The sequence below is a fragment of the Athene cunicularia genome (genome assembly GCF_003259725.1).
Source record: "Athene cunicularia isolate RWA chromosome 10 unlocalized genomic scaffold, athCun1 chr10_part1, whole genome shotgun sequence".
NCBI lineage: Eukaryota > Metazoa > Chordata > Aves > Strigiformes > Strigidae > Athene > Athene cunicularia.
The window spans coordinates 10,911,232-10,938,923 of record NW_020799112.1 but is presented as its reverse complement, the minus strand read 5'-3'; the positions used below and the strand labels follow the sequence as shown (position 1 = coordinate 10,938,923).

The window sequence follows — 27,692 nt, the reverse complement described above, 5'->3', positions numbered from 1 at the left end:
CCCCCTGAGCCTCCTTTCTCCAGGCTGAACAGCCCCAGCTCTCTCTGCCTCTCCCCATACACCAGATGCTCCAGTCCTTGAGGCCCGTTACTGCACTCACTCCAGTATGTCTATGCCTCACTTGTACTGGGGAGTCCAGCCACGGAGTCAGCACTCAGATGTGCCTCACCAGGGCAGAGCAGAGGGGAAGGACCACCTCCCTCAGATCTGCTGGCAATGCTCTGCCCAACCCAGGATGCTGTTGGCCATCTTTGCTGCAAGAACATACTGATGTCTCACATGCAACTCATTGCCCACTGGAGGCACCTCTTGTCTGTAATGCTGCTTGTCAGCCAGTCAATCCCCAAACTATTACCTGTATAAACTCTGTAAGCAACTAGACTTCTTTCAGATCAGCCCCCCCAGCCCAGTCCTTATTTGTGCTCGCATAGCCAGAAAATCCAAATAAACAGCTGACTCAAACACATGTATCAAAACCCCAAGTCCGCCCAGAGCCTCACTCATTGCATTGAGTTGTTAGAAAAGACCACCACACAGACACCTGAAAGGTCCTTTTCTTGGTATGAGTTAAGTACAAAGCTCAGATCAGATACAGATCAGAAAATCAGCCTAATGTTGTAATCAGTGTAATTAAATGGGCTTTGAACCATTGAAAGAAAAGCACATGAGGAAATAACACTGTGAAACAACATGTAATGACAGTGTTAGCACAGCAATTACTGTTTTCAGACTTAAAAGGAAACAGCAAGGTAACAAAGAGCGGACCAGTCAAATCAAAGCTTGAGACAGTACATTAAAAAAAAAACCCCTTCAAACAACCTTAAAATTGTCTCACTTCAAATTTGCATTCTCTCTCCCTGAGAAGATGATTACAACCTTCTGATCTCTGCAAGCAAGACAAATTATATTATTGTGATTAAAAATTCAGGTCCTTACGTTGCACCAGTAACTAGGACCCATGTGGTATAGCACCGTGCTGGCCCCTGCTACAAAGGTGCGGGAGATCCAGAGAACAGCACGGCAGCATTTCTTCCCTGAGATATCTCAGCTTCTGGACACAAAAGAGTTAAAGTTATAAGCTGCTACAAATTAATGGATGCTCTGCTCCTTCACCCAGAGTGCAGAGCACCACAATGACCAATATAGGAAATCTAGAAGCTCTCCCAGAGGTGAAATGGAATTGCATGTGCCCATTATTTGATTTCTAGCTGCAGGTGTAACAAAATTAAAAGGGGAGGGGGGAAATCAGGTTAATTTTACCAAAACCTAATTGGGAAGGGAAAGCAAACCACCTACCACATCTCTCCTTTTCAATAAAAGCTCCCTCTGTCAAAGCCTTAACATCTTATAAGTAAGTGCATGCCATCAAATCCATTTAAAGTTCAAATACAGAATTTTATTCTTCTGTGCCCACACAGCAAAAGAGATCGTTCTTCCTTTGTTGTGCTGGAAGGAGTTGGGCTGAAAACTGGCAAGAACCAAATTTTAAAGCTGGGTCACTTACTCCTTGCACCTTTTCATCCTGATAGGGTCTCGGTAGCAACTTTCAGTTTCAAAGGAAATTAGGGAGAGGTCCAGGAGCAGCACAGTGAGAAAACTAGAAGTGGTACCTTTAATGATTACCAAGAAAGATTTTCATGGTGTTACCATAGGAATTAATCCTTATATTAATATTTAAAGCATGAACAAAGCAAGGACTCTGGAAGAAACGATGAGGGGAAAAGTGCTAGCAATGTACTAACTGTAACTTAGAAAAGGAAAGAGAAAAAAAAAAAAAAAAAGATTGAGACTAAGGAAATTTCCCTAAGGAAATTGTGTTGTCTGGATGACCGGGTGAGCTTAAAACCAGAACCACTTTCTTTCCCTAGACATCATCTTAAGTGAGTAGCAAAGCCTACCTAGATTTTTTACAAGTCTCCAGAACTATACTCCCTTCTATACAGCTTTTTGGAAATACATGCCAACAATACAGAGCACTCTTAAGCAAACCATATAAATTATGAGGCAATGAGATGCGAAGAAAAGAGTTCCCTTCCAAATTCTACAGGGTTGTTCTGAATAAAAACAAAGTTTGGCACCGTATCAAGTCCTAAAAAAGCAGGAATTGTCGTGTCAAACCAAATTTTAAACTGTATCTTAAAAAGATTAGAAATACCAGACATCCCCTTCAGATCATTGCTTCATAGCAAGTCTGAACAGCCCCTTCAAAAATGAAGTTGGGTAAACCTCAAACAGCCACAGAAGCCAGACCTTAAAGGGACACTGTTCCTTCTGCAGCAAGGATGACGAAACACAGCCAAGCGTGCGTGCAGAAAGAGCTGTACCACTTCTGCAGAGGGCTGTGTGCACATGGTTTTAGTCAGCTCTCTATTTCTTAGCTCTTTTTTAAACCAAGAGGCAGGCAAAAGCAAGCAAGAGATTTTGCTTGTAGCGATGTTATGTGAACCTGACTGCTTTCAGTAGAACAAAATCCTACATAAGTGCAGTGACATGGCAAATGTACTAAAAACACGGGTCATGCAAGATGCACAACCGTCAGAAAGGTGGGGGTCTAGAGTGAGTCTCCCTTTAAGGCCCATTATTTCAAGAGAGCTTGCAGATTTCAACACCACTCCATGCAGGAACTGTGATCTTCAGTCTCCTTTCCCCTGCCAATTTTCCTCAGTCTTTTGTGCTGGTTTTTTTAGAAGAAAAACCGTACACCAAATGCTGCATTTCTAAACATTGCACATTTATTCCCTGCTCTACCAGTCTGTTATAAGGCTTTTAGTAGATTCATTCTCAAACCATTTTAAGCATTTGGAATACCTCCCATGTGGGGGAAGAGGACAGAGCTCCTGATCCTTTCACAGGCAGCTCAGAAATGGAAATAACCTTTAAGCAGCCATTTGGATATTAAAGAACAGGCCAGGGAGCAGAACACCTTATTCCCTCCAACTCACAAGAGAAGGTGAATGTTTTGTTTTCCCTGGCATCTTTGAAGCAATCTGAATACTGGAGTTTGTATGGTGGCTTTGAGATGCAAAAGCAGCTCGCTTAAGGAAAAAAGTAAGATTTTTGGCTCTTATGGAGGTACGTGCATTTAAATCAGTTACTGTAGTTAATGTGAATAATCAAATGCTTCAAAACCTCATATTACAGAATACTGCGAAGGAGTTTGGGGGAGCATGCACAGAAAGGACAGGAAGACTAATAGCTAATAAGAGAGCTCTCCACTTCTAATTTCCTAAAGCTGATATCCTGAGTACTGCTATGACAGCAAAAATAACAAGTCTCTTTTTTTTGCCCTTTCCCTGTTAGCAACAGCTATAAATGTCATCAACAGTACCAGCAGGAAACCTCCACAGAGGGTAGGATGTGAAGAAATAAGATGCTTGCTTGCTTGTTTTAGAAACTATTAAATTTGCCATTTCCACTGAACTCCTACAGACACTTCTTCCTGAGAAGTTCAGGGACTCAAAAAATAAAAAAGCCATCCTAGGAGAAAGAGAAACTGCCTCTGCAGCAGAGGAACAAGCAGTGATGGTCTTACCCATCTCCTGTGGAGTCTTCCAAGACTGATGGGAATCATGACTGGCCACTGCAGGCAGTGGAAGAGGACAAATTCCTATGGGTCAAGAGGTTCAGAAACTGAATACTAAGCCCTCTGTCCTCACCAAAAAAATACAAGATGATTTCACAGGAAAGACCTCACAGTTCAAACGACCCTGCTCTCAAATTCCCATGAAAAAAATCTCCCTACTCTGTCTAGATTCCTAAGAGGAAGGAGCACCTTCTTGGAAAACTGTTATTTTATACCTTCAAACAGATATTCAACACCACTAAATTCCATCTACTAGATTTCCATTTTTCCCAGAGACATCGGATAAGGTTTAAAAACCCTTTATATTTAATGTGCAAGCTTGTGTGGAACTTGAAGTCAATGGCACACAGAAGCCAACCAACAGAAGTGCTTGTGATAGTTTTAAGCGTGCTTCTTCAGGGTTTGGAGACTGAACAAAAAACTAAGTACAGGAGAAGTACAATTAAACTCAATTCTAGCAAACGCCTTTCCGAGGCCAAACCGACTGCTGGAAAACAGCAGCACTCAAAAGAGGCCTGTACAAGCAGCATGAGAAAAATCAGATGCCTCCAGCTTCTGCAAATACAAGTCCTTTTATATTCCAACTTGCTGCAGTGGTGGTGTGTTTTTCCCTGATGGTGGGATACAAGCTTAAGCCACGCAGAACAAGTAAGGCTATTTACAGCCTAGCACAGCAACACCCAGAATGACTTGAAATGCCTTAGCTCAGGGAAGAAAGCTTACTGCAAATGCATGCAATGGCCACAGCCCATTTGTTTCTTGTACCTTCCTACTCAAGCCCCTATTTTTACACCAGCCTACAGCCTGCACTACAGATGCACCCACAGGAGCCATTATCTGTGAGCCTGTAACTACCCACATTTGGGGGGGGGGGTGGTGTATGTGTGTGAAATCAGATCTGTCAATGGGCTGCCAAGATACCAACATAATTTTCAAAGACAGTAATGCTACTGAAAAGCAGACCACTGCATCCTTGAAAGAGAGATCTTTACAAATACCGGGTAGCCAGATTCAGCTAATACATGCCTTCACTCAGCAGGTTAAAACAAGGTAATTTAAAAAAAAAAAAAGATCAGTTGAGCTGTCTCATAGACCACAGTCTCTAGTACACTGCCGCTTTCTAATTGCTTGTTAAAAAAGCAGAGCAGCAAAAGCAAGAACCAGCTCCTTGTAGGATGTCTAATTCTCCTGCAGCACATTTATGGAAGGGAAATCCAGAGATGCTCCAACCTTTCCACATTCCTCCATCTCTGCACTTTACAAATATGATCAAATACCTGTTGTTTTAAAGGTCAGAATTTGACATGAGAATGTTAACAGCTTTACAATCCTTAAAGTAGCACTTCTAGGATCACCTGCAGAAAGTATTTGAGAAACAGTGGTCAAGAATATGATTTCTCAGCTAATCCTAAAAACCCAATAGCCAAGAACTTGAACATTTCACGGTATCAGTGTGTTTGGAAGGAGGGGACCCACTCCCCAGCACAACACCTAGGCACAGCCCAGCTCCCCACCAGTGGAAGAGCCAGAGCAGCCGCAGGCTCAGCAGAGGCTGGACTCACATCCCTTGCAACATGTCCACAGTATTTTGGGAGCTGTTTTATTGATGTGTCTGTTCTGGAGGGATTATCAAGTCTGCTGGCAGCAAATGCTAATCAGGGCACAACACCTCATAAAGCAGGCGAGTAACTGGTGCTATGTTACATTAGGAGCTGCTGGCTAAGTCTATGATTCAGAGCTTCCAAAAGACAGGAACGTGCAGCTATCAAGTGCAGAATAAAGACTTTGGGGCGTTTGGAGGATAATATCACTAAACAAAGCAAAGATTTCTGCAGAAATGCCTAACAAGAGTTGCAGGTAACACTAGATGATGATGCAGCAAAAGCTCCAGTAACTGAAAAGCCCAGCTGTATTAAAGGGGACAAAAGCAAAGCAAACATCTCCTGCAGGACTAGTGTTTAGACAATACCTAGACTCCAAAATGAGAGAAGTTTTCAGTAACTGAAACATTAAAGGCCCCTGTATTGTCCATACTACTTTACCACCCACTTAAAAAAAGTTGGATAGCATTTCCAAATCCATCTTCATGATTTAAAGGCTGTTCAGGAGTGTTATGGAAACCTGCCTAATTTGCCTAGACAGTTTTGACAAATCCAAACCAGTGTGTTCAAATGTTTAGCGAGGAAACATTTTTCAGGAGATGTAATACCTTTTATTAGACCAACAGATACAAACAAGGAGGCCAGGGGGCTGGGAGGGCAAAGAGACTGACAAGCTTTCGGCATCTAAGTCTTCTTTTCCAGTCTGAAAAAGGGCCGTTGGCCTGAAAACCTTTCTGTTCAGACTAAATAATGTTTAAAAAAAAAATTAGAAAACTTGGCTTCTCCTCTAAACCTCACTTTATTTGTATCCTTAAACTGTCAAGGCTTTAATATTACTTTGCTAAATGATGAATACACCTTTGGACATTGTATTTGAATACAACAAAAGGTTTGCAAATCCTTTCTTTATACAATGAGAAAACTTAAATCCACATATAGAAGTGCACAATGTCATCTCTCACCAAGCTTTGCTTCCCTGTCCCACATTGTATCAGATGCCCTAATGTCCTTCACCAGCACATACTCAACTAGATGTACTCCAAGCCTTAAGCTGTTAATGTACAGGACTGCCATCCACTGCTCAGTTAAGTAGCCACTGAACACCAAGAACATGCAGATTCCTCCAGATTTGCTCTTTGAAAACTTCAGAGAAAGAGCCCTTTTTTTGTTGCCTTGTAGCTAGGTTGGGTTGGGGGAAGCAGTGCTTAAAGCTTGTCACCACATGTATGACATACTGGGACATGCCTCTATCCCTGAAGAGGATCAAAGAGGGAATGCACAAAAAGTCATTTTGGAGTTGCGTTGGGAGAAACACCTCAGTGTAACATACTCAGAGCCTGGCATTTCTTTGCTGCACCTGGAGACTGCAGGAGCAGACACCAGCCATGTGCCCTTCGCGTAGCAAATGCTGCAGGACCATGAGGCGTGCTCAAAGCAGCAGCTGGCCACATGGCTTTCTGAAGGAGCCATTCTGTACACCTTGCACGGCCTCTTAAAGGAGACAGTTGTCTAGTTGCTGGAGTCATTTGAATTGCTGTGATCTAATCACCACCAAAGACAGCTAGTGTCTGTTTCATGGGCTACACTAAGGATATTGCTAGATACGAGAAGCTCACCAGGATCTTCAAAGATCACTTTTAATGGTTTGATATGTTCTGGGAGCGTTTCACATTACAGCCATCACCCCCACCACCGACATGCTCTACTGACAAGAATACAGATACGTCCTCCTAGCCAATTACTCCTAGAATTTGGTCACCTTACCCAAGGAAAGCAAATTATGGTATCGTCAGGCAATCCTCTCCCACAGTTAGGTATGGTTGGATAGCTCAAGAAGCAAGAAGAGGAGAAAACAACATCAGCACTGTGACAACTGGCTTCTGCAGTTCCTCAGATGAAGGAGCAGAGACCACACCAAGCTATGTCTGAGGGATAGAGAAGGAAACCCAGAACTGTGTCCATCCTTGTGTCTGGTCTCACACCCATGCAGTTCTCAGAAGAGTGTTTGATCTCCCTGCCAAGCAGCCGCTTCTGCTTCCAAGCCTGGACACAGAGAGGCTGCCCAGCGTTACCGCGGCCAGTTAGGCACTCAGCCTGACTGTGTGCCACACAAAGCCAGCAAGGAGGACCACGGCACTCCTGTCCTTGCAAAAAGACACGGCTGCAGCAGACGTAACTCTAAGAACCACCTCTGAGGGTCCTTACCAGCATATTCACACACACCCTTCACAAGGGCCTGAAGAGTGAGAGCTAGCAACGCTGGAAATCTGTGCTAGGTAAAGACAATCTGCAGTAAGACTTACCACTGTTAAATGCCTGGAAGGCAACCATGAATAAAAGAAATTGAGGCATTTTAAACATCAGCTTCCCCTACTCCTCCCTTAAATATGAACCAAACCCAAGACCAAATATGACAACATAGAGACTCATGTAGTACCTTAAATAAGAGAGGTCAACTTTGCATCTGACTAGTGTTTTAATATTGTATGAAATGATTTTTTTTCTTTTTTTTGCTGCACCCCTTAGTAAAAAAGCCTTAAATAGACGCCTGAGGTCTTTTGGTCTGTTATTAAGAGCAGAGACAAGAGTCTTTGAAACACACACCCTGCAGGGATCTCTGTGCATGTATCCAATTACGCACATTTCTATTTCCCAAGTTTTTTCCTGATAACTGTCTGGAATAATCTGAAATTTCTGCAGCATGCAAAACTTCTGGGATGAATTTAAATGAGCATCTCCAGCATTTTATGCACAATTCCTTACAAAGAAGAAAACTAAAAGGTAGGGTCCATTGTCTAGGCAAGGTTTTGCTGTAAAATTCCGGTATGACTTTTGGGAAATGTCCATTACATATAATGGAAATTGGACAAGTATAAGAAACTGCTCTCTTATGCATCTAATAAGCCAGATGAAAGACTGTCTAAATGGTATTACAGATTGGGCAGAGCCATCTCTAAGGCATGCTCTCCCTGCCTGTGGGAAAGCAGGAGATTTGGGGAGCAGTCAAATGCCCACTGTCAGAAAGAAAAGGGCCTGTTTTACTGTCATGTAGGCAGGATCCGAGATCATGTGCTGGAGTCAGAGAGGGGTGAAACAAAAAAAAATTAAAAAGGAAACAAAAAAAGAAAAAGAGCTTGTCAAAAGATACTTTATTACCATGGATTCTGAGCCAACTGTACAACAAGGATTTGCAGGAAGCAGACAGCTCTGCCAGACAGCTGCAAGAACTTCACAACTCATCAGACAACCAACCTCAGCTCTAATCACCACCTCCAGTGCTACTCCAAGAAAGATTTGCTCAAAATCTGCAAATTAAAAACAATTCTGTTTATAGTCTTAGAATGGCCACTGGCTCTCTCTTAGCCCAGAGGAGAACCCATCAGGCTTGGTAACAACATGAAAATAAAAAACCCCCAAGAAAACACAAACACACACACAAAAAAAAACCACAACAAAACCACCAACCTCTCTCTGACCTCCAAACTCAACAAAGCAAAAGTAAGGTGACACACAACAAGCAAGTACAGGCATAGTGGAGAGCACAAAGCAAAAGGTGAGGTAATACCTCAGCATCACAGGGCAGTGGTGTCAATAAACCACACACATACATCTGGAAAGGACTAACAGAGTAAGTGGGCCTACAGACTGGTAATAAAGAGATTAAATCTAATCAAGGAAGTACAGATCCTCATATCATACTTTATCCTTTAATGTGGTAGTCTTGCAGACTGAGTATGTTAAGCACACACCCTATTCACAAATACGGAATCCAGGTAACAACTAAGTGATTTTTCCTAAACTTGGACCCTAACAGAGATAGAATATTACACGTTACTGCCCCAAGCTTTGTGTTTCAGCTGTGGCAAAAATTAAGGACAGAGGAAAGACACGACCTCACATGGGTGCACATTCTTAGAGAGTTTTGTATGCTGATGGTTTAGCAATCCTACCATTTTTAATCACAACTGTGGTGAGAGGTAATGTATTTGCCCATTATGGCTTACAACTGGGAAATATTTATGGAATGAGCAGCATGTTAGCATTTCTTTATTTCCAGCAGTTAAATGAGGCTTCTGAGAGTCCTCCCTAACATTGTGGACATTTGTTTCATTGCATAAGACTTCGTGCTCCAGTTTAGGATTAAACTGTCATAGGGGGATTTACTGATTTAACTGAATACTTGCTTTCTGAGAGAGAAATTCCAGTTGTCTGCTTCTCAGCTCTATCTAGCCATCAATACAAGCCAATTTCAATTTCAGGTTTCCTGAATGCCTGGATTAAAAGAAAAAGAGGTGAAAATAAAAACCCATTTTTTCATGGGAAAAAAAAAAAAAAAAAAAGATCAGCCAAGACAACAACAAAATAATCAAGCAACATTAAAAAAAAGCACACGGGTCTTCCTAAAGATATTGAAGAGTCTCTTCTGCTCAGCCTTTATTACTTCCAGCTTCCTCAAACACACAAACTTGTCAAAGTCTGACATGCAGAAGGGACTATTGCAGGCCTGCCTTTTGTCTGCTGTCCAAACTTGTTCGATCCTCTGCGAAGCTGCTGAATAGAAATGAGGCAGGAGCTTTAGTAGCCCAGCCTTTGCTGCCCCAGGCAGATGAACACCCATAAAGCACAGGAAGGCAAACTCCATCTCTATAGAGCTAATCAGATCAACAATTAATTTCCACAGTGTCGTCATGTTCAAGCATAAACATGCTTATCTTTGTGTTTAAGATACAGAAAAGGCAAAGCACTGCTGCAAAAATCCCTTTTTCATGTCTGATTCTGTTGTAGGAGATGTAATCCCAAATAGAAAAAAGGATTAAGAATAAGGAATAACTTCATTCTGTTCTTAAAACTCCAGCATTTTGAAAAGTCTATGGGATTGAACATAATAGCAAAATATGGGGGGTTTTTTTGCCATTTACCTTTTCATAAGGCAAAGTAATACTATTTATTTTAAAGGTTGCAGGCAAAGGAAAGTGACATTATCAAGTCAATATTATAAAAATCTAATGTTCCAACTACATAAATTGTTATTTACAACAAATTTTTAGGACATCTCCTAAGCTGTTCACTTTTCAAAACTGTTTTTCACCCAAAAAAGGTTTCAATTTAAATACTCACTCCCATGACACCAGTTTAACAGATACGACTGGATTACTAAATCCTCCCTTTATTCCACCTGAGAAACAGAAAAAACCCACAACACAAACAGAACAAGCAGTGCACAATTGAAACAAACACCAGTCTAACTTCCTCAGAGATGACTATAGCTTTAAAGCCAAGATAAGATGATTTGAATGATATCACAGCTAGAAAGGACTCCACAAAGACATATTCCTTACCTCCTGAAATGTGACATCCAAGTGTCTACAAAATTCTTGGAAAATTAATTAACGACTACAGGAGTGGTCAGATCACAAAAGCCTTTGTCTCTGTCAAACACCTAATTAAATTTAAACTGTTGGTTTAAAACTAAATAAAACTCACACCAGAGAAACCACTTTATAACCAAATGAAATGTTCAGGGAGCCAGGGTGAAAGTGCCCTACTTTCCTGGTCACTCCAGCACTTAAGGGGCATCTAGTTTTTAATCAGCCACCATTTCAAGTCGCACTCCTTGCATGTATCTGCTATTTCAGAAGTGCCTTAATCTGCTGCCTAACATCACCCTTACACAAAAAGGAGGCCAGTTTGTATGCAAGAGAGTTTCCAAGGTGTGATGGGAAGAAGGTGGCTCTTCCCCTGGAGGGCCAGGGCAGCAAGTGGGAAGTGCTGTCCTCCTGCACCCACCTTGCCTGTGCTGACCACCAGCTGGGGTTTTCCGACTAAATGCAAAGGTCAAAAACCAGCACAGCAGGTTAGGCAGTTTAACCAGCTGCATGACTCCTCAGAACATGGAAAGGTTTTCTACAGGAGGGAGAAGAAACACAAATTTGACAAGAAGAGCCAGAAACCCCAATTCATCACTACTATTGATCACCAGAAAAATGAACAACATAGGCACTGTTCTTAAACCATTAGACATCAGTAGAAAAAGCAGATGTGTCTTTCCATCTTCCCCACCTGCACACATCTAGCCCCAGGCAAAATTTCTTTAAGAAAGGATATTAACTCAAATTAAAAAAGCTCTTGGCTTCACACTGCACTGTTCAGGTGTTCCCTTTCTGTCGCAGTGCCCTTTAGTGTGCTGTGAAGGACAGGGCAGATTTAGAGAGGGAAGAGAAGAGAAACAAGACAAGGCATTCTAATTAAAACCAACCCAGCCCCATCTATAAATTGAAAGTTGACAACAAGCTATAGCACCGCAGTCTGGTCAAGGAAGTTTTCCACTGAACACTTCACATTCCCAGAACAGAGAAGAGGAGAAGGAGGAAAGCGTAAGATCTGTTGGTGAAAATCAGGAGAGAGCACCCACTCAAACAACTTGGTACCGCGTTTTGGCAATCACGCAGAATACTGCTTGCAAAATCTGCCATAAATCCAGTGAGCAGGTAAGAACTGAAGCCACTGACTCAGTATTTCTTAGTATTTCCTAGTATAGGAGGGTCCCTTTGGTCTATTGTCTCCAAGTAATCTTTTCTCTCAAAGCAAATGAAAGACACAATTGCCAACATCTCAGAATTGCTTGCATAAGCTTAAGACTGATATTGCTGGAATACACACGTTCAGGAGCTCATTTCTTTTCCTAATACCAAAAATAATCCTGTACCACGAAGCTTCATTAACCACTACCTTCAAATACAAAGCACTAACCTTTATTAAAGTGCTTTCACCTGCCAGCAAGAAGGGCAATACTTGAAGCTGCATTAAGCAAAGGGAAAGGAAACACTACAGATATAACCCTCTCCCACGAGCAATTAAAGAGGCTCTTAATGGAAAACCTGCCCTTTACAATGTTTGCCCTACTTAGCATTAGCTCTCAATTAGTAAGAGGCAATGCTCCAGAGGATGGTAGGAATCCGAAGAAAAATATTAACAGGTAGAGAGTAGAGGCTGAAAGCTCTTAAATGAGCTCACAAGATCCTCCAGGTGCCAATAAGAGGAAGAAAATGGGTTGAAGTAATCTGAATGCCACTTCTCACTGCAAAGCACAGAGGTGAAGCAGTGCAAATCCACTACAACCGAAAAAAGAAAATTTCACACAAGCCATTTGGTTGCAGAAAAAGATTGAAAACCACCAGAAATTAAAACCTGTAGAGATATGAGTACTTGGGAGAAGATAACCCCAGGATGCAGAGCAGCAGTACAATATCACATAGTTTAAACAGCAGCAGTGACACAAACCCATCCAGGGGAGGGAAAGCTCTAGAGAGGGGCCCATCACTTAAACACAAAGGAAGAAACCAAAACGTGACACCGAGCCGATGAAAGCCCTCACTCACATTTCTCATGAAACAGAGAAGCTCAGAGTGCTGGAAAAAAAGGGTCAGAGGAACAGTTAATGTATTTCACCTCGTTTCATCCCATTGACGCAGTGAAACCAGATGACATGCATCCAGAATTTACAAGCCAGCTGGCAAACAATTTGGACAACTCAGTAAGACAGAGGCAGCACCAGAAGGAACTTAAGAATCTAAACATATAGCAGCCATGCTGCGCCGGATTAAAGGCCCACCTGGCTAGCATCTTGTCTGACAGTGGGCAGTTGTGAATTCCTCCGGGAAGCATCCAAGCGACAGCGCAGATAAGAGGACGGTCCTTGCCCTCGTACTGCCTTCCGGCTTGCAGCAGACAGCAGTCGAAGAGCTTCCTGAGCTGGAGACTGCATTTGGATCATTATGCTTAATAGCCCCTGACAGACCTTCCCAAAAAAAGAGCGCCATAGTGTTTTTACATCGTACAGTGTGATGCAATTTAATTACCACGGTAGCAAAAAGGCTATTGCTTTGGGTTATATTAATAGTATTCCCACGTTCAGGGCTGGGGAGCTAAAATCACACATTTGCTCCAATACTGCACCGTCTGAAGATGCTCCTGCCAGAAAGCTGGCTGCAAAACTGGAAGAGTTAGGGAAAACCCAATGCAGACAGTGGACAGATGAACAATAGTAATGTCATTAGTTTGAAAGGAGCCAAGGTACGATCTACTAAAATCTTTACAAATATTTGTAAAGCAATAATCTAGACGTGAAAGGACATGTTAACAGTGTAAATAAGGTGTTATTTTCTGATCCTAAGACAAGATACTATTTGGTTATAACTTAAAGGAAAAAAACAGATCTCCCAAGCGATTAATGAAAAAGTCACTGAAAAAGTGGTTGAGATGCACAGAAATGTCTAGAACACGACACTTACAGGACTAGAAAAGAGGAAATGTTGGATTCTCCTTGAGATTTCAAGGAAGAGTAAAGTTTGCAGACATCTCAAGTCCCATTACTCTTTTCTGTTACAAAAACACCCTGGCCCATTCATTTAGGAAATGTCAATTTTACTGCATAATTACTTTTTCCTGTTACTTTTCCTATCTCTAAGTCAGAGCACACACCAGACACCCAATGCTTTACCAACACTTCAGCAGGGTGGTATCACAGAAATTTGTGCATAGGATTAATGTGTACTTGCAACTCAGTCGGTTTTGATCACAATTTACATGACAAAGTGCACGAAATAACTGTTAATGTCTTCAGTTGATAAAGTACCAAACCAGTCAGTTGTGTAGAACCACCACATCAACCACAGCTGTGTTTTCATTTACACCTGCTTTGCAGCATCCCATACACTTAAAAACCGACAACGCTCAAAACTAATTAAGATTTATATTGGCTCTTCTCAATTGCTATATAAATAATGGAAAAATGATCAAGTTCTCAGACTGTTAACATTTACTGAGAAATAAATGCAAAAATGATTAAAATTTAGTAGAAGATTTGAAGTTGGACCCAGTTTTAACCAGGATTTTTCAAATCCTTGAAAAAAGGATTTGCTAAGGATAGGTCCACGTTCAATACAATGCTGATACCAATCAGCATTGCTTGTTCTTCAGAAAAATACTTCCTGCACTACAGAAATAAGGTTCTTCAATCATTATTTGCATGTCTGAATTAACACATGGCAAGCGATGCAGAAAGACTCAATGTCTTTATCTAGGGGTTACAGGAAAGTATTTTCTTCAAGTTACAGTCATCTTGGAGGCTTTAATGTTAACATGTATTTTATAAGAAATGCCATTTATTAACGTATAAAATAACTTCAGAGGTTTTACCTATGTAAGAACATTTTTCACATCCATAATTTCTCATTTCTTTCCTCCACTTAATTTAGCCTCTAAACATCAAATCCAATATCCTAATTCTGCCATGACAGTGCTAATCTCTCCCACTGCCAATGGAGACAGCAGGCAAAACAGGTAACAACCCGTGATAAAATTGCTTCTTCTACCTCTCCAAACACCAAATTTGCTCCCTAAGTACCCAAGTCCCAGTACATGCAAGACCTTATTGACAACTCCTACTAACTGCAGATCTTACATGGTTAATAAGTCAGACATTTCACAGCTTGATAGCCCACCTCCCTTCTTTATAAAGAGCTTTATGCATTTCAAAGGGAGATTCCCAGCTAGATAATGGAAGAGTCATTACTGGAGCCCAGTCCTTCAAAAGCTGAGGACAACACTGAGCTTTAATGTCATGCCAATCTTATGTATAGAACAGCTATTTTGGGTAATTACAGAAGTTATAATAATGCCTTTGGAGTGCCATGAAGTTGAGCTCACTCTAAGACATGTTGTCTTGTAGGCAGAAGCTTTGAAAAATGATTCAATTTGTTTTAATAAAAAACTGAACAAAACCATCCTTCAGACCTTGCTACTTTCTTGTAGTACTTGTATGTTGTCACATACAAGATTTCTAAGCCTAATCTTTAGCTGATGTAATTGAGCAGAACCTTACTACCTGATCAAGTTACACTCATTTACATCAGAGGAAAATTCAACCTTATGCCAGGTCTTATTTAGAAGTAGCTCTTGTAACTCATCTGTATTTCACTTTCAGTATAAATAAATTTTTAAAAAATTCTTAAATTTTATCTGATACAACGCTTGCTGTTTTGAACAGAGCTCTTTATTATACCAGAATTCATTTTCCATTGTGTATACACATTAAAGACACTTCAATCCAAATGGATGTCTGTAGAAAGTTCAAGAGAAATAATTGTAAGTATGAAGCTGTTTTTGCACAAGGAACCAGAGTGCAAAACCAGACCTTTTGCTGCAGGACAAGGGAAGAACAAAGGCCTCGGTACAGCCCATGAGCACCAAGGCTACAAGAAATGGATCGGAACTTTTCCTCCTGCTCGTTCATGTACCAGCTCATGGAATAAGTCTTAACTCTCCAAACCTATAGAGAGGTTGTGGACCGTATTTTTAGTTTCTGAAACGCACCACAAGGACCTGCATGCCTCTGTCCACAGATGTCCCCATGTTTTCATTTTGTGCTGGTATGTGAATTTTCAAGGTGTTCACTCAAAAGCCCAGAGGCCTCACTCCTAGAGACAGATAGTGCTCTCCAGAGATTGAGAAGATTTTGCTCTCTTCTTGGGAAGGAACAGTCTGTTCTTCAAGCAGGCAAAAAGCATTGAAAGCCAGCAAGAAATCAAAAAGAGTATGATAAAATACTAAAAGCTTGTTAGCTACCGTGCACCTCGGTTTTCACTGACGTCTTTAGCGCAGCCTCCACGTTTTCAAGTCCCTTCTGTTAGGCGGGCATGATTAATTCCCCTTCAGTTTTCCAAGCCTGCTTCTGCTTTAGAAGCCAATTTAGCAATTAAATTAATCGTCAAATATTTCTTGCCAGAGAATAAAAACAGTTTCACCTCGCCTGGGCAAAATGCAATTCCCAAAGGATTTGGGAAGTTAATGAGCAGAACAGTTACAAAAAATGTAAAAACTGGCAAATCAGACATCCAGCCAAGAGAGAGACAGGAAGTGACAGATTTAAGAAAATACCTCTAAAGTAGAGGAAATGAGTCGTCCTTTAAGAAGAAATCATACATATAAAGCACATAAAACAGAGTATTCTTTGTAGACTTGGCTGAAGAAGGAAAGAAAAAAAAAAAAGATTTTAAAAAAAAAAAAAGACACATCCTGAAGAGCATTAAAAGCAAGACAGCTTCAGTGGTTAGCCTCATCTAGTTAAGATGGAAATTTAAACATTTTTAAAAGCAGTAGCCAAAATCTATCTGTAAAAGAAAAAAAAAAAAAAGAGGAAAAAAGGAGAAAAAAAACAACTACATGAATAGAGAGGAATGACTTGAGCCAGTAAGTGGACACACAGCTGCTCACACTAAGCAAAGGGAGCACCACTGTGCTCTGTCTAGTCCATGCATTGCAGGTAAAGTCCTAAGGGTGATACTCCTGAACGGATAAAAGGAATTATTTTTTAAAACCAATACGCATAGGCTCCTCTGGGACAGATGTGCTGAGAAAAGTGTTGTCCTGAGTTTCTACTCAGATGAAGTTCTCAACTGAGAGTCTTCTTCAATGAGTTACAAACTGGAGGCCTTTTTTGTAGCAGAGGGGTTCAATGCACAGCTTGGGGAGCACATACAGATACACCTTCATCAAGAGGCATGATAGGCAGTCTCCAGATTCAACAGCAAGAATTGCGTGTTGCACCCACCAAGCTCACAGATACAACAAGAAAGGAGTTAAGGGCTTTGTTAAGTGACACTGACATTTTAAAAAGGAAGCTCAAGCTAAGAAAAGACTTGCTTATGTGAAGTTATGCCTTCCTTAAACAATTGTTCTTAAAGCTAGTTGCTATAATGCAGGAAATGTCACATATAAAAGAGCTCTGAGTGCAAACACCTTACAGTGCAAGTCTTACCTCCGAGATTGTGTGTTCATCTCAACAAAAGGACATTCACCACCCAGACAGGTGGGGGGGAAGAATGCAAAATTAAAAAAAAAAAATCTTCACTCCATTTGACGACTGGAAAATGCATTTCTAAAACACCTCTGTATAGCTACAGCCTTCTCTTTTCTTATAACGTTATCTCATTAAATATAAATTTACCTGGACCCGATTCTTTACTTTTGGAATTATACAAGACGTCTTTCACTAGATAGAGAAATTAGAACAATTAATAAATGTGAAACCCTTCTGCCACAAGGCTTTCCCCTGAAAGGGTTTTAACAGCAAATTTAGCACTAAACTGCTTCAAGCAAGCTCACCACCTGGTTTTCTCTGGCTATAAAGGCAGTAGCAGTTACACTGAGTAACAAGCCTGCTACTGTAATACATCACCCATCTCAGCCTAACTGGCATGATAAAAGTGTTTGCTCGTGAGGGGATTGTGCAGCCAGTTCAAACAAAGACCACTTCATCTTGCATTTCCTAGAAATTTTTTTTTTTTTTTAAGAAAAAAGCTCACATCCTGAGCTGTATCTATGGAGCACACTGGGAAGCCTGAGCCACTCCCCAGTCTCCTTTGCTTCACTCTTCCCCACAAAGCAGAGAGCTGCCTGCATGCCCTTTCACAGAAATGCTCTGCTGCAGCCATCCCCTCTGTACTTCATTCAGTTATAAATTACATAATATAATCAGTTGGGGTTTTATTACTGTTACCTGGACACACTGCCAGCAGTTTCCTCCAGCAGTTTGCTGAGTGGATGAGTTTTGCAGTAAACCTAAATCAATCAAGGCAGCAAGGTCATCTTTATTTCAGAGGAAGAAACAAAGCCTGGATGAGTTTTACATGCTATTTTGCCCCTTGCCCTCCTCACTTCCCTGCTCCTCCCAACAGCTCCAGTTCCGGAGAGCTCCCAGACAGAAAACGTAGAACTGCTGGGAGATCATCTCCCCATCACTGACTGCAGTGCAGCTTCTCCCTTCAGGAAGCAGGGGTGGGTCCATCCATCCATCCATCCATCCCTGTATCACATACGCACATGCGCAAATCCCTAATTGTTCCAGCATCTCTCCACAAATGGAAGACAGAGAAACAAATAGAGTGATCTATCATCTCTCCAAACTATTTTGTCAAATTTGCTGTGGTTTGGTCAAGCAGGGATTTACTTGCCAGATTAAGCCCTGTGCAGTGGTAGCTCTGTTTTGAAATGTACAATCCACAGCATGCCCCGGCACTCTCTGAATGCCCTTTTACATTTTAATCCCCATTCAGATCTTATGAATTTCCTACTTCCGCTGACATGACATGGCAATGAGTTTCCCAGGCTATCCTGGCATGAAAAGCATACCTATCAGCCTTGACCTTTAACTGAAGTGCCAGGGGGCAGAAGGGGTGTTTGGCCACCCAAAACAGATCCTTCCTCTTGCCCTTTTGGGAGGCCAGTATGACATTTGCATCGGAATGTTTGCAATCCCAGCCTGGTTAACCAGTACATTTGAGTCCCCACACTCAAAGACTAAATGACAATTGATAAAAGCTGGCAGCTTACAGCAAAAGCATGAGACAGAAGGTGCCAGCCCTCCCAATGCTACATGCCTTGTTCACAGAATCACAGAATTGTGTAGGTTGGAAAAGACCTTAAAGAACATCTAGTCCAACCATCAAACACATTCTTCTGTCCAAGACCCACAGGATAGCTTATCCCCAACCTCTGTGAGCCTGCTGGCCCACTGGCCTCCCTCCTTTTGTGGCTGGGCTTTCCAGTGAGCCCGGGCTCACCCCCAGCTGAACTGCAGAGAACCCACTCTTGATCCCATGGGAGAACCAAGGTGGCCACTCCAGAGCAGCACACATGGAAGGCAGCGAAGCAAATGGTGCAGGTGAGAGCTAAGGGGGGCCCAAAGCAGCCAGCTTGACCAAGAGGGCTGCCAGGAAGCTCTCCTAAAGCACAGACAAGAAGTTCTCTCTTTACCAAGTTGTTTGTCTAAACTGAATTCAGTTTAACTTATAACATCATTAAAAATATCTGCATCTATTCTTGCTTACTTAATTCTCCCCATGGTGCTGTGTGGTGTCCTGCCATTTACTGCACCCCTCTTAAATCTCTTGGCACATGAGCTTTCCAAGGCAAAGCCTGCAGCACGCAGCCCTCCGTACAACATGCAGACTCCCAGCAGGGAAGCAGCAACCCTTACGGCATTACAGACTCCATGTCACAGCAGATCAAACACAGAAGTAACACTCTCCATGCTGTCAGTCTGTCACCTTCAGACCAGGACCACTGTCAGGGAATGAAAACCAATCCAAATTGGATGATACATATAAGCAGAGCACCACGGGCCAACGTGGATACTGCCCTAACAGGATACAGCACCAGCAACTTCTCTGGCAGGACAGGCTGAAATCCACTGGGCAACTGGATCTAAGAAGAATGGACAATCCCATGGTTTGTTTGAAACGTTACAGAAGACACAGGTTGAATGTTAATCAGAAGGAAAAAAGTACTGATCATCAACATATCAATGGGCTCAGTTTAGCTTTCAGTGCTCATTGTCTGGTGTGAGATGTAGGACTGAGTCTGTACAGATATTTCAGAGTTTCAAAGTTATAGCTATGGTTTTAGTCCTAAAGACTGATGTAGGAAGGACTGCAGCAACTCTGCAAAACACCTGAGGATGTAAAAATTTAAAAAAGCCCCTAACTTGTGATAGCATCATCCAAGTAACAATGCTCAGGAACAGAGTCTGCAGTATTTTAGTGATTATATTCCAGCACACACTAGGATGTGAACATTTACTTTAGCTAGCCACAGAGTGCATGAGCATGCACAGTTACATGAAAAGGGCTGCTTTCCAGTGCGTGGCAATCAGGGGAATCTAACCAGAATATTAAGAGATAGCCATATTTTACTATTATTTACCATCGAGGCACCACGAGAACCACTGCAGCTCCTTTCTTCTGCATATAATCATCATATTGATAAAACTGGCACCAACCCCAAACTGGACACAGCGTTTTTGTCCCACCACACAAAGACAGGCAGACACAAAGACAACCAGTGACGTTATATTGGCTACTAAAGAAAACAAAATCCAAACCACTGTTCTTCATTGCACACTCTCTGCTTGGACAGAAAGAGAACATACACTAAGAAGTCACTTTCAAACCTCAGTTTTGGATAGAGTTCACTATCTTGCATGGTAACTAGGCATGAAATTATACCAGCTACAATGCAGGGTGCTCAGTGTTTTTTCTATGTTGGCCATCAGTCAGGTGCATGAGGCTCCCACTTAGATTTAACTTGGACACCACACCAGAATACGTCCCAACAGCATCACACTTGTCACTTTAGCACAGGATGGTTTTGCTGGCACGCCAAAGCAGCTGAGTCTCAGAGTGCACTGCTTTCTTGGCAACTATTCCTCCTTGCCTAGGGGAGACAGACATAGGGGAGTTCTACGTCTAGAAAAAATAAGATCATTGTAGCCCATCATATAGCTGTGTCACAGCAAGAATAGCAGGTTGTTCCTTAGGTTGCACCTTTTAAGATTTTACTGTTTACTTGTGCTTATTTTAGACCGATTTCCTTTCTGAAGCATATCTCAGTCCTTCTCTGCCTACCCCTACCACACACCCAGCTCCCATACTCTCATTAGAGAAACTGTGGGCACCTAAGGTTAAGCATGTTTAAGGTTCACATTGTCCTCACACTCCTCAGGGAGACAGTTTCTTCAGCAACTCCAAGTGACTGCATCTCCTCCACTCTAAGCACTTCTGGCCTCAACTTTTATCACTCTGTTGACCCTCTGCAAAGGTGAGCACCTGTAAAACAGCTCCCTGATTTACACAGCCAGCCGGACTCTCCCTCGTGGAGAGAAACTGGTTCACTTTGAGCAGCAGTTACAAAAGGAGCAACATCTGCTCCATAACCGCTCAGCAGAGCATTGCACAAGAGCCAGCCTGATATTGCAAATGCCAAAGGAATTTGGTTCCCTTGTATCTCTACTCATGGGACCTCTGTTTAAAATATTTGAAATTACTTGGACTCCACCACAGTAATAAGACCCCCCCGGGTTTCACTCTGGCTTTCTTCCTCTTGTCACCTTTCACCTTCAGGAGGTTCTTCCCTATTCCTCCACTTTGCTCACCGGTGCCGGCAAAGAGTCTCATCTGTACCCCTGTTACCTCAGCTCCCCCCAGCTTTATTAAGAAATCATCTTCAATGAGTGCTCAAGGCCATCGTTCAGAAAGGCTGATGGAGAACCACAGGTTTGCCTCTGCAGGGCTGTTTCCAGCTCAATGTGCTCACTCTGTGATGCCCTCTGGGAACTGAAGCAGACAATGACAATTATTTTTGCAATTTCTACCTGTGACTTTTCTCCACCTAACTGGTGGGGAGGGGACATTTCCTGAACCCACCCTGGGAAAAGGCCCATTCCAGCAGAAAATTCAGTTTTCCCTCCTGAAAACAAGTCTGCTCCTGCCTCACCTCATTTCAGCCCTAATGGTGGAATTTTAATTGAAGTGACTGGTGAAAGAGGGGAGGGAAGGTGTGGTTTGGCTGCAGGAAACAGTCAGGACCTCTTACACTCTACACCTTGCCCTGATGATACCTCCTCCTGTGCCCTGGGGATAACCCTGTGCCACGCAGGGAGAGCTGTCCTTCTATAGATAGGGTGGAAGGAGCATGGGAGAGGTTTGCAAAGCGCTTTGATGCTGAAGCACAAAATTCTAGACCTGAGGCAACAGTTCCCTCAATGTACTGGGAAATCAGGTTCCTCCAAGTTTCCCCACAAGCAAGGTCAAAACTACACTTCTTCAAGCTTGCTCAAGAATGACAGCCAGTCTAAAATTAAGTTGAAAAGTAACTTCTCACCCTCTTGTGAAAGAGGCCACAAAAAGCCTAAATGCATTTTCAAAGCCTAAACAGATCTTCAACAAGAAATACTCCCCAGAGAGGAGAGCAAGTACAGGCACATGTTCACAAGACCGAGTCGGGTGCTGACGCCAGGGACTGGGCAGAGCAGAGAGAGCTGCTGCTCTCAAGGGACAGGGACTTGGTGGTGGAACATACCATGGACTTGCCCCAAGTCACCTTTTGCCACAATCAGCTACCAGATTTCAATATTTATCCATGCTAATGGAGCAGAAGAGAACATCAATGTCAAAGCAAAAGAGCTTAACATGAACAGAGCACATGCCTCTTGTGTTCTTCCTTTATCCCATGAGACCTATCTCATGGTAATTTTATGAATTTTTCCACCCAAGACTCTACTTTGAGTCAAAAATCCAGCAGTGACAGCATCAGAATGCTATTTGGGAACGGAACTGAAGAGCTGTCAGATAGCTTGGTGAGGTTAAAAAAAAACAATATAGAAAATCAAACACAGGAGCCAAGAGATGGCAAACCTTAAGATGTCTGAAAGCTGAAGGAGACAAACATTTGAGATTCAGAACTCACCACGATTCTGCCCGCTTACAGAGCCTCCTCTCACTCCCTCCCCTACATTTCAAGAGATGAGTGTGCATTTCTGGGCAGGACTGGTTTTAGCAAAGTCTCTTCATGAAATGCGCAAGAGGACATGTGCAGGAGAAAAAAAAATATTGGTGGGAGCAGGGAGGGAAGAAGATGAAGAAATTAAACCAGAGGCTGAAATAAAGTTCAAAAACTCTAGGAAGTCAGGGTTTTTTTCCAGTTAAGTGCCCTGTGAAAGATGGGAGTCCCTTCACGCTGGTGCATACACTGGCTTTCAAGCCAGGTCTGTCTCTGGAGCAGAAATTCTACACACTTCTCCCCAGAGAAAGTCCTATTGTCCTGCAGTCACAGTGCCAAATTCAGACATTTAATTCAAAGTGTGAAACAGAAGGATTCCAGTCCTGCTTTTAAAGGGAAAATCTCCAGGCTACCGCTCCATCACAGAACTAACACCAGCTTTGTTCAAGGCAGGACACAGCACAGCTCCCTATCCTCAAAAGGAAAGGGAGGCAACATATAAACAACGTATCACTGTACATCACAGCCTCAGAGCCTGCATACCTCAAACAGTAACCAGTGCTAACAGTCTGAGGCACCTCAACAGATGTATAGCCAAGCAGCTATAAAAGAGCCTTTGTGCTGGCTGAACAGAAACAAGGCATTTTCTGTAAGGGAGAGGGCCTTGACCACCTAGCAGAATAAACGGGGTTACACATTTCACACTTCCTCTGCACCAGGAACCGCGAGGGCAGATGGCACAAAGCAGACGCCGTGGGCTGAAGAAATGACCCATTTGCTCCTGCTGAGCCACACCAGGGATGTGGAGCAGCCACATTACAACCTGAAGAAAGATGACACTGCCCTCACCTTCCATCTTCCTTGCTTGCAGTTCTTGTATCAGAGCTGCACCATTTGATTTAAAGTTGAGCAGACCTGCAACACAGCAGAGACTTGCCCCTGCGGTACAATCCATGCAAAAGATCGTCACAAATACTTCTGATTCACCATCCAGAGCTCCAGACAAAGGCTTTTCATCCAAATACTTAGGCACTCAGCTCCTATTATATATTTTGAAGTATCCTTTCCATCTTCACCTGAGTTTCCAGTTCTGAAATTAGGCAAATTCTCTAACATTGCAGGCGCTATGGTGTTATTTTTGGCCTACAAAAGATAAGAAACTACATGAATGGTTTCTCCCCAGCACAAGTCCACACAGCATCGATGATTACCAACTGTCAAACTTCAGGATTCTGCCAAACACATTATTCCACAGGATCAGAGGTGGCTTCTAGTCAGGGCCAGTAGAATGCAGGAAGAGAAAGTGCAACTGCAAAAGGCTCTTGCAGTAACTACAGAGCACACTCCAATTGTAAGAGGTTGGACAGGGGAGAAAATATTATTTGAAAAAATTAAAGAAAAATTGCTCTGTCCACAACCTGGAAAAGCCACAATTCACAAATATTCCCAGGGAAGCAAAAGCCCTGGTGCTTTATGAAGATTAAATCTTCTACTGTCTTTCAGTTGTTGGTTGGTTGTTTTGTTTTTTTAAATAAAGTTCCCCTTGGCAAAAGATGTTAGGAAGTGTCTTCAGTAGGAGAAGGATATAAAACCAAGTACGTCAGTTAAGGAATCTGTAATATGGTTAAACAAACAAGGTAAGACAAGGTAAGGGTAAGGTTTCTTGACAAATCATCTGTGATAAGGTTAAGCAAACTTCTCTTTTGTCAGGACTTTAAAGATACACATGCAAGGCAACAATATTTTTGCTGACCTGGACCACGAACACAAGAGGTGTATGTTCTGGAGTCACTCTAGTCAGACAACTGTTTTTAGTGAAGCATCTGGTCTGAAGGCTGTATGAAACCATTAAAAATTTGGATCAGGCATTTAACCCACTCTGCACCCATACATTGAGGGAAACTGTAGGGAAAAATTTTATAAAAACCTCAAACCTAAGATACAGACAGTTCCCCACCAAGTATTTATGGAGAATTACACATGATATTACTTCTCAACACCCATTTACTAAGAATTTTCTAAGTCCTTATATTGAGGACAAAGAATATTGCCCTTCTACAGAGATGCTGAGGAGTGAACTCTGCTGTCCCTTGGGCAAATGTTTTCTCTCTGTAAGACAAGTAAGACATATTAAAAAGTATGGTTACAGAGGATTAAGGCAGCTCAGTTAATGAAAACTAGCACTCTCTCCTGCATTCCTCACTAATACAGTGGTGACATAACCAGCCAAAACATGTAGCTTTAATTCAAGTAAGGTTTAAAGAAGTTGCTGCCAAGTAATTACACCCATTGAAGGCCTATGAGCAGAGGAACCTTCATTAATACTCTGCTGCTATTCTCAGAGCACTTTTCTAACCAGCTGCACCAATCTGAAGTGGCAACCATGAACAAGAGCAGGCAGCAAGTTTTCATGAACAAACCTGTGCTTGCCTTTCAGAAAGCACACCCACACAAGGTCTGAGCATGGCCAAGAAGACAGTGAACAAGGAAGCAGCAACCAAACACCAGCTGTATACTAAGAAAGGCTGGGGCAAGCCAAACGTAGGTGACTTTTCTGATAACGTGCTTCTCTATTGCAGCAGGAAGAAGGTGACAGGAGCACTTCTGGAACTGCAAGCAGCTTTCTACTACCTTTTTCTGCTTTCTAATGAACTGCTGTTTGAGTCCAAAATAATGGGTTCCCATTTATTTCATTGTTAATCTGAACCTCTGTCTAAGAACCTGTGCTTAATCCACAAACACTACCAGATGCTTCTGAAGACTGCTTCCAAAAACAAAATTACAGCACTCAGCTGGAGCTCCCTAAAGCCATTCAGTAAGAAGGATTAAAACCAGAGACTTGGATGGAGCTTAGATCCAGTGGGCATAACCCTACCTGTGCTCTCTTCATTACACAAGAGCTTGTTGTGCCTCTTCTTAAACCTCTAAGCTAATGACTCTCAAGCACTGGCTGTAGGAGCCTCACCTCACAGCTCTGCATAAACCTTTAGGGCTTCTATCCTGTACCGACTTGTGCTCTCGGCTACGAACCAGAGAACAGATGCTAGATGAAGCAGTTTGCTCTACCCTAGCAATGCTCCCAGGACATCAGAGAAGTGGACAGGAAGACACTGGGATAGGATGGAAAAGTGGGCTATCAAGAACTATCAAGTTCAACAAGGACAAGTGGAAGGTCTTGCTACTGGGGAAACATCATCAAGCAGTGCAGCACAGACTGGGATCTACTGGTTGGAGAACAGCTCTGTGGAAAGGGACCTGGGGTTCCTGGCGGACAACAGGCTCAGTACAAGTGATAAGTGTGTTGCAGCAGCAAAGAAAGCCAATGGGATGCTGGGCTGCATCAACAAGGGCATCGCCAGCAGAGAGAAAGAAGACATTATCCCACTCTACACAGTGCTTGTCAGGCCACACCTGGAACACTGCATTCAGTTTTGGTCCCAGCTATACAAAAAAAAGATGTGCCAAGCTGGAGAGAGTCCAGAGAAGGGCCACAAAGGTGACTTTGCAAGGGACTGCAAAGCCTGCCATGTGAGGAAAGTCTCAGTGAATTGGGTTTGTTCAGCCTTGAGAAAGCTTAGAGGAGACCTTATCACCATGTTTCTGTATTTAAGGGGTGGCTACAAAGCAGATTGAGATTCCCTTTTTACAAGGAGTCACATGGAAAAGACGAGGGGTAGTGGGTACAAGTTAATCCTGGGGAGATTCCAACTGGACACAAGAAGAAAAATTTTTCACAATGAGAACAATCACCCACCGGAATAATCTCCCCAGGAAGCACTTGATTCCCCAACACTGGACACTTTTAAGATTCAGCTGGACAGGGTATTCGGCCACCTTGTCTAGACCGTGATTTTGCCAGAAAGATTGAACCAGATGATCCTTGAGGTCCCTTCCAACCTGGTATTCTATGACTCTATGATCAGACCACCATGCACAGAAGCTGATCACTGGAGCTTCATCTAAACCGTAGCCCGGGGAGCAAGTCCCTGCCAGCAGCACAGGTAAAACCGCATTATGTGGACTGCAAAGGTCACCAGGAAGCAGAAAAACTGCTGGGGTGCTCACCTGGAAAAGAGAGCTCGCTGGAGCTGCTTTCCTCTCAGCAGCAATACTTCGTATCAGGGTATAACACTGCAGTGTGGACAAGGTACAAAGGTTTCCTATTCAAAGTGTCTTCAAAAACACTTTGGGTCCCTAATAGCAATTTAAATTACATGCAGGCTTTGACTCTTTTACTGAAGTCACCATTAACACCCAAGCTGCCAGTAACTGGCATGAAGTTCAAATTGTTCTCAAGAATCCCCCTAATAAAAATCAGTCACAACTTTTACTTTTGCTTCATTATTGTAGCAGTACTTTTAACTTGCTCAAAATACATCTGAAAGAACCATTGAACTTGCTTTCACTGCGGACACCAGCAGGAATTCACTTTTATGTAAGAAACTAACCAGAAATAACCAGAACTCAATTTTCAGTTCTTCGAGGACCCCCCAATACACTTTCACCTGAAACTTCAGTATTAAAACAAAAACAGTTAGCTCCCCAAACACTTCCAATTATGTTCCCAATTTCTTTGTGACACATAAAGGTCATTTTGGTTTAGGCATGTGGGAAGATAATCCCCACCCTTCAGGCAATCAGGATTTCTGGCAAGATTTTAAGAGGTCTCCAGCTGATAACCATGGAAATTCACATCACCAGGAATCCAGATAAGCTTTTAACACAGGAAATTAGTGTTAAAATGTTTTGAGCATTTTAAGGATCAATTAAAGATGGTGCAACAGTCCAGTAAAGTAGAATTAAATTCTCTGCTCCAAATCAGATGGTTTTAGAACACAAAACAGCAGCAGCAGCTCTTCAGCCTGGAGGTGTCTACAGGAAATGAGGTTAGACAAATCCCTGACAATTAATCCTCTGTGCAGTCAGATTACACACTCATGCCACCCGCAGAGCCATGAGATGACAGCACAGAGCACCGAGTTAAACTGCTACCTGCCTGCCTGCTGCGAGGACTGGGCATTGCAGGTTGTCACCTAGCATGTCGCCTGTTCATCCATGAACCAATGGTTCTCCCACCACAGCCCAAAAAGCCAAGCTCCTTACTGACATATGTTAAATCCACTTGGATATAATGCAGGGGAAGACTCAAGATACACCGTTTTCATTAGCAA

The 27,692-nt window shown here is 42.5% G+C and overlaps 1 protein-coding gene across 2 annotated transcripts in view; it reads right to left on the bottom strand.

Annotated features, from left to right (window-relative positions):
- Positions 1-27,692, bottom strand: part of CHSY1 (chondroitin sulfate synthase 1) — a 72,761-nt gene that overhangs the window by 36,851 nt on the left and 8,218 nt on the right. Inside the window, exon 2 of one of the 2 annotated variants that reach the window (XM_026856225.1) lies at positions 9,369-9,456. The exons of the other annotated variant lie outside the window; for it this stretch is intronic. The gene's annotated coding sequence lies outside the window, so the exon portion shown is untranslated. The remainder of the gene's footprint in view (positions 1-9,368; positions 9,457-27,692) is intronic. 2 annotated transcript variants of the gene reach the window in all.